This window comes from Salvia hispanica, chromosome 1 (genome assembly GCF_029641045.1).
Source record: "Salvia hispanica isolate PSC_SH4W2 chromosome 1, Shi_PSC_v1, whole genome shotgun sequence".
NCBI classification, from domain to species: domain Eukaryota; kingdom Viridiplantae; phylum Streptophyta; class Magnoliopsida; order Lamiales; family Lamiaceae; genus Salvia; species Salvia hispanica.
This window is the reverse complement of record NC_142692.1, coordinates 46,096,295-46,102,294: the sequence shown is the minus strand read 5'-3', so window position 1 is coordinate 46,102,294 and position 6,000 is coordinate 46,096,295. Positions and strand designations below refer to the sequence as shown.

Genomic DNA, 6,000 nt, shown 5'->3' with positions numbered 1-6,000 from the left:
TTCCGGGCGGGGTGCGACGCTGGGTGGCCGAAGAAGCAGCGACTGAACTATAGCGGCGACTACAGCGGCAGCAGCGGCGGATCCCACGACCTCCCCCCGGATGCTGAGGAGTTTCCATCCCCTCATTCATTTACTGGTCGCCCCCGCCCGGTTGGACAGAAGCGGGCGCAACGAGCTGCGAGGGGCGGATCCCCCCTATCGCCCCGCGAGGTCCAGTCCTCCGCCCTCCCACCCGCCCCACTCGAGTACACTCTCCATTCGCGTAACCATACGCGGGATCAGATGTACAAGGTCTTGCAAGGAGTGGAGGGCCGCCACTGACCCCACGGAGAAGATGTTTCTTCACGAGATGCTCGAGAGCATGCGGGTTGATTTGGAAATCACGAGGGCACGGCTAGCGGGTTCCGACGTGGGCTCAGATACCACGGGTGGCGGCGGCGACGGCGACGGCGATGAGGAGTAGAGAGTGGCGACGGCGACGGCGATGCGGGGCTCGTGTGTTGAAGCCCTTTTTTAAAAAAAAATCATGTACTTTTTTTTAAAAATCTTTGTACTTTTTTTTAATGGAATGGATTATTTTTCTCGTATATGTCTCGTAAATTTAATTCCGTATTTTAATCGTAATTTTAATTCCGTAAATGTAGTATATTTTGAATTATTTTTATTGCGGCTGGCCTATGACTAGCCTATCGCTGGCCTAAATCTGATGTGGCAGGTGGATTTTTTAGTGTTGTTGACGTAGCAGAGGAGAGAATGGCTAGCCTATTGCTGGCCTATACACCATTGGAGATGCTCTAAATAGAAGAAAACCTAATCAGATAACAGCCGCCTCTCATTATCAAGATAGAGGAGAGAGAACAGTAGCTGCAACCAATACACAATAGCTGATGCACGCCTAACCTTTATGGTTCTATACTCTACAAAGTAGATAACAGAAGATGAAGAAAGCACTACTTCAAAAAAGGTAACTTCATTTTATAGATTATACTTTAACATATAAATCATTTTCACATTAACATACTTAAGAACAGATTATTTTATTTGCAGAATTTAAATACCAAAAAATTTTAAAGAACCAAGAAAGTATTATCCAGATCAATATAAGCAATCTTCAATCTGAATAGGTAGTATACTTCTTTATTAAAACATTGTTTCAGATCTATAAAATTCAAGTTGAATCTCAGATGGTTTAAAAACCATTAATCACTACATTCTTTTGCAGGATACATCTTCCAAAACATTTGAAACACAAAAAGAGGATTATAGAAACTAATAACACCATTTTTCCAAGAAAAGGTATCAATATAATTAATAACTCTACGATGAGTGCATACCTATTATTTCAAATTAGCACTGACATCTATCCATTACAGATCAGATTTCGAATGATGCAACAGTGCAGTGGCCAATGAAGTGCTACTTTGGATTCTCAATCAATATAATTTTATAATAGGTATGAAGTTCTTTTGTTATTATTAGTTGCATATGAATGAATTATAAAATATACAGATGCAACATAACTGAACTATGATCTATACATTATAAACCTAAAACCAATACAATATAAGAATAAAAATGCATACTCCTCATTCTGTGTTATTTTTGGATATGGTTCATGTTATATATGAATGAATGCTAATATATTTTTCATTTGTGTTCAGGATTGGAATTGCACTGCATATGGTGTAATTATGTCTCTCAATTTGTATTTAAAAATATGTATATATGTAATGTTCTATAAAATCTATTTAGTTGTAATAGAATATGTTTAACTACACAAACCAATGAAACCTATACATAAAAATATAAAAATACAAAACAGGAGACAAACATTGGAAACATAAATTGCTTTTATATGAGTGCAATAAAAGAAACAAAAAATGGATGAAATAAGAAAAAAAAACAGAAATAGTCTTCAATATCCCGCCCAAATCAGTGTCACGTGCCAAAAAACTGGACCTTTATATTTGTATAGATGTTGGAGGAGCTTATATTAAAAATAAGAGTGAACTACAAAAATGGTCCCTGGACTATGGGTTTATCTCGTCCATAGTCCCTGGACTTTAAAAATATCGTCAGTATTCTCTGGACTAAGGGTTTATCTCAAAATTGGTCCTTTTGACGTTTTTGGTACGAAAATGCCCTTTTAAGGGGTTTTGAGAGTTTTGGGCAATTTGGTCTTTTTACACTTTTAACATTTTGAATCTGATATTATTTCAATTATGTACTAAATTTGATATTATTTTAAAATTATCATTCTTCTTCCATTTTGTCATCCTTCACTTTGTTTTTTTATTTCAATATTATATTTAATTTTATAAAATTAAATTTTTTATTTTTAAATATCAATAAAAATTTTAATTAAACTACTAATTCATGGACATTATAAATATTGATTAAAACTATTAATTTTTGTTATTTAATATAATATTCAACTAAATTGAAGTACACACAAATAATATTAATCATGATGGAAAAATAAGAGCTATTCTATTTAGCCTTCGTTCGGTTGTTATAATTGCTTGTGATTGAATATTATGAAGTTGACTAAAAATTTGATCCTACTAAAATTTTTATATAGAAGTATTTTTGTTGAAAGTTATTAGTAAATTTTGATTGTTTTCAAATTAATAAACAAAAATTATATTAGTCTTACATTATATGCATATTTATTTCAGAATAAATAAATCGTGTTATATGATATATTTATGATTAAAGCTATTAAATATTGATTAAAACTAAGTCGTTGTCATATTGATTAAATATTATATACTTTCAAATATTGATTAGCACTATTAATTTTTTTTATTTAATAATTTTTGTGATTAAAATTTTTTATTGATATTTAAAAATTAAAATTTAAAATTTTATAAAATTAAATCTAATATTGAAATAAAGAAACAAAGTGAAGGATGACAAAAGGGAAGAAGAATGATAATTTTGAAATAATATCAAATTTAGTACATAACTGAAATAATATCATATTTAAAATGTTAAAAGTGTAAAAAGACCAAATTGCCCAAACCCTCCAAAATCCTCTAAAGGACATTTTCGTACAAAAAAAAGCCAAAAGGACCAATTTCGAGATAAACCCTTAGTCAAGGACTACTGGCGATATTTTTAAAGTCCAGTGACTATGGACGAGATAAACCCATAGTCCAAGGTCTATTTTTATAGTTCACTCTCAAAATAATGTTATATAATAATCCAACTTAATCCAAGTTGAACCCAATTCAACTTTGTCAGACTCCTAACGTATCGCCCACATAAAGATACAAATTTCAATAAGACTTACCCAAATTAAATAATTGTAAGCGCCAACAAAAACCATAAAATCCAATATGTTTTTGGTATCCAAAGTCTCGTAACTACAATATTCAATCAATAAATATATCCAAAGTAAATATACAAATTAATTTCATTTGTTCCAGATCAAGAATCTAAGTTTGCTACCAATACTCAATTATTGATATTTCTTTAATATCATAAATATTTTATTTGTCCATTAACAATAGTTTTTGTAATGGATAATAAATGTTTTAAATAAAATTGATAAAATATAAGAAAAATAGAAAAAAAAGGTTACTGCGGTACTGGTAGTAAAGATAGAGCTCAAGCTCATTAAAGAGACAAATTTACCGAAAATAATAATGACTAATTTTTGTAGATGAATCAAAAAATAATAAGACCATTGATTGTGAACAAGTGAAGTATAGATTTTTATTCAAAATCTAGCTTAATGTATTGCTATTTTTTCGGATATAGTTGTGCTGATACCATGTATATTTGGCTAAAGACATTTCAACCGCAACCGGCCCTTGCCGTTGATTGGGTTAGCTTATCCTGCTTGCAATTATAATAAGAGAAATGATTTTTAGACGTAATGGCAATGCTATAATATCTGCACACTTCACTGCACACTTTACACACGCTACATACATTACTAGTGGCGAAGCCCCATCAAATTTTCTATTAGCTATATATTATATATGTAAATTAAAGATTACATATTACGATGATAGCTTGGTAGAAAATAGTGTCTTATGTGCAATTGACCAGCGATCGATTCCCCTTTGGTCTTGGTTTCTATTTGTTCTCTTTTACACCAGTAATTATATTTATTTTACACCATTAATTATATTTATTTTAATTCTTTGTCATTTCGTAATTGCTTATTTCTATCAATATATTTATAATAAATAAAATTTAAAAATATAATTATTGTATTCTATTTGTTATTATTTATATTTTGTTGATATTTTTATGGAGACATTTAAACATTATGACAAACCAGTTTCCATCCATTATACTTACGTAAAAATTGAAAAGCTCAATTATTCTTTTACACCATTAATTATATTTATTTTAATTCTTTGTCATTTCGTAATTGCTTATTTCTATCAATATATTCATAATAAAAAAATTTAAAAATATAATTATTGTATTCTATTTGTTATTATTTATATTTTTGTTGATATTTTTATCGAGACATTTAAACATTATGAAAAACCAGTTTCCATCCATTATACTTGCGTAAAAATTGAAAATTTCAAATAATTGAGCTTCTGACGTCAAGAATATCGAAAAACCTATAACTATTAACATTAATTTGGGCCTCCCATCGTAAAACTTTTGGCTTCGCCACTGTACATTGCATACACATTATACACAACATTGCACACAATATACACACACTATACACAAAATACACAAGATGCACACTATATACATACACTACACACATTATACATACACTGCAAACAATATACACACACTACACACATTATAGACACACGGCAAACAATATACACACGTTGCACATAGCTAGGGGTGGTTCGGTACGGTATACGGTATACCGTACCGGGAGTGCCATACCGTATACCGTACCGAAAGTTACGGTATGACAAAAACCATACCGATACCGTACAGTAAGTTTGGGTATACAGGAGTTCGGTATACCAGAAATTCGGTATGGCAGTTTTCCATACCGTTACCATACCGTGTTACCGGTATACCGTACCGCATTTCGGTATACCGTACTTTTGCGGTATACCGAACTGCGATATGACATTCCGATATACCGTTATACCGTGTTTTGTGGTACGGCATACCGTTATACCATTATACCGTGAAAAAATCTATTATATCCAAAATATTAAAAAAAAAATCTAGTTTTCAACTACTTCAAAAAATAGGTTCCCAATATTGATTATTTTATTTTTTGTATAATAAAAATTCTTATTTTTTAAAATTTAGTTTAAATATAACATATATAAATATATATTTAAGTATACCACGGTATACCGAAGCATCGGTATATACCGAATCTTCGGTATACCGGTATATACCGGCATACCAAATCTTCGGTATACCGCGGTATGGGAAATCTTATACCGTTACCGTAACGATCTCTATCGGTAAGGTATCATACCGTATCGAAAACTACGGTATACCGAAAAAACGGTATTATCGGTATTTTTTCGGTACGGTAAGTCCGGTATTCCGGTATTTCGGTATAATTCCCCAGCCCTACACATAGCATACACAAAGTACATAGACTGCACACACTATACAAAAAAATACACTCCATATATTGCACACTCTACACACTCGTATATACAAATAAACACACTACATACACTATACACAAATGCACTACGCACAGATTTTTTACGCAATATAATTTAATATTCATTTAACAGTGATCCATGATCTGATCCCTATAATTAATTTTGTATTAATATATAAAAATTATTTTTTTATTGATAGTAGATGGTCAGATGATGACTTAAACATTTTGAATATAATTTAATATTTATTTAACAATATTCCATAGCGATCTAATTCCTACAATTAATTTTGTATTAATACATGTAAATAATTTTGTATTGATAGTAGATGGACAGGTGATGACTAAAATGTTTTGAATATAATTTAATATTTATTTAACAGTAATGTCTATGTTAATTTAATAATTTTCTCGTGCGTTATCTGGAAGGC

The 6,000-nt window shown here is 31.1% G+C and overlaps 1 long non-coding RNA gene across 1 annotated transcript; it reads left to right on the top strand.

The window, feature by feature from the left end:
- The first annotated feature begins 858 nt into the window (after positions 1–858).
- Positions 859–1,763, top strand: LOC148933954 (uncharacterized). The gene is made up of 4 exons (XR_016136482.1): positions 859–964; positions 1,223–1,296; positions 1,374–1,453; positions 1,662–1,763. It is a non-coding gene; the product is annotated as an uncharacterized LOC148933954 (long non-coding RNA).
- Positions 1,764–6,000: the final 4,237 nt, after the last annotated feature.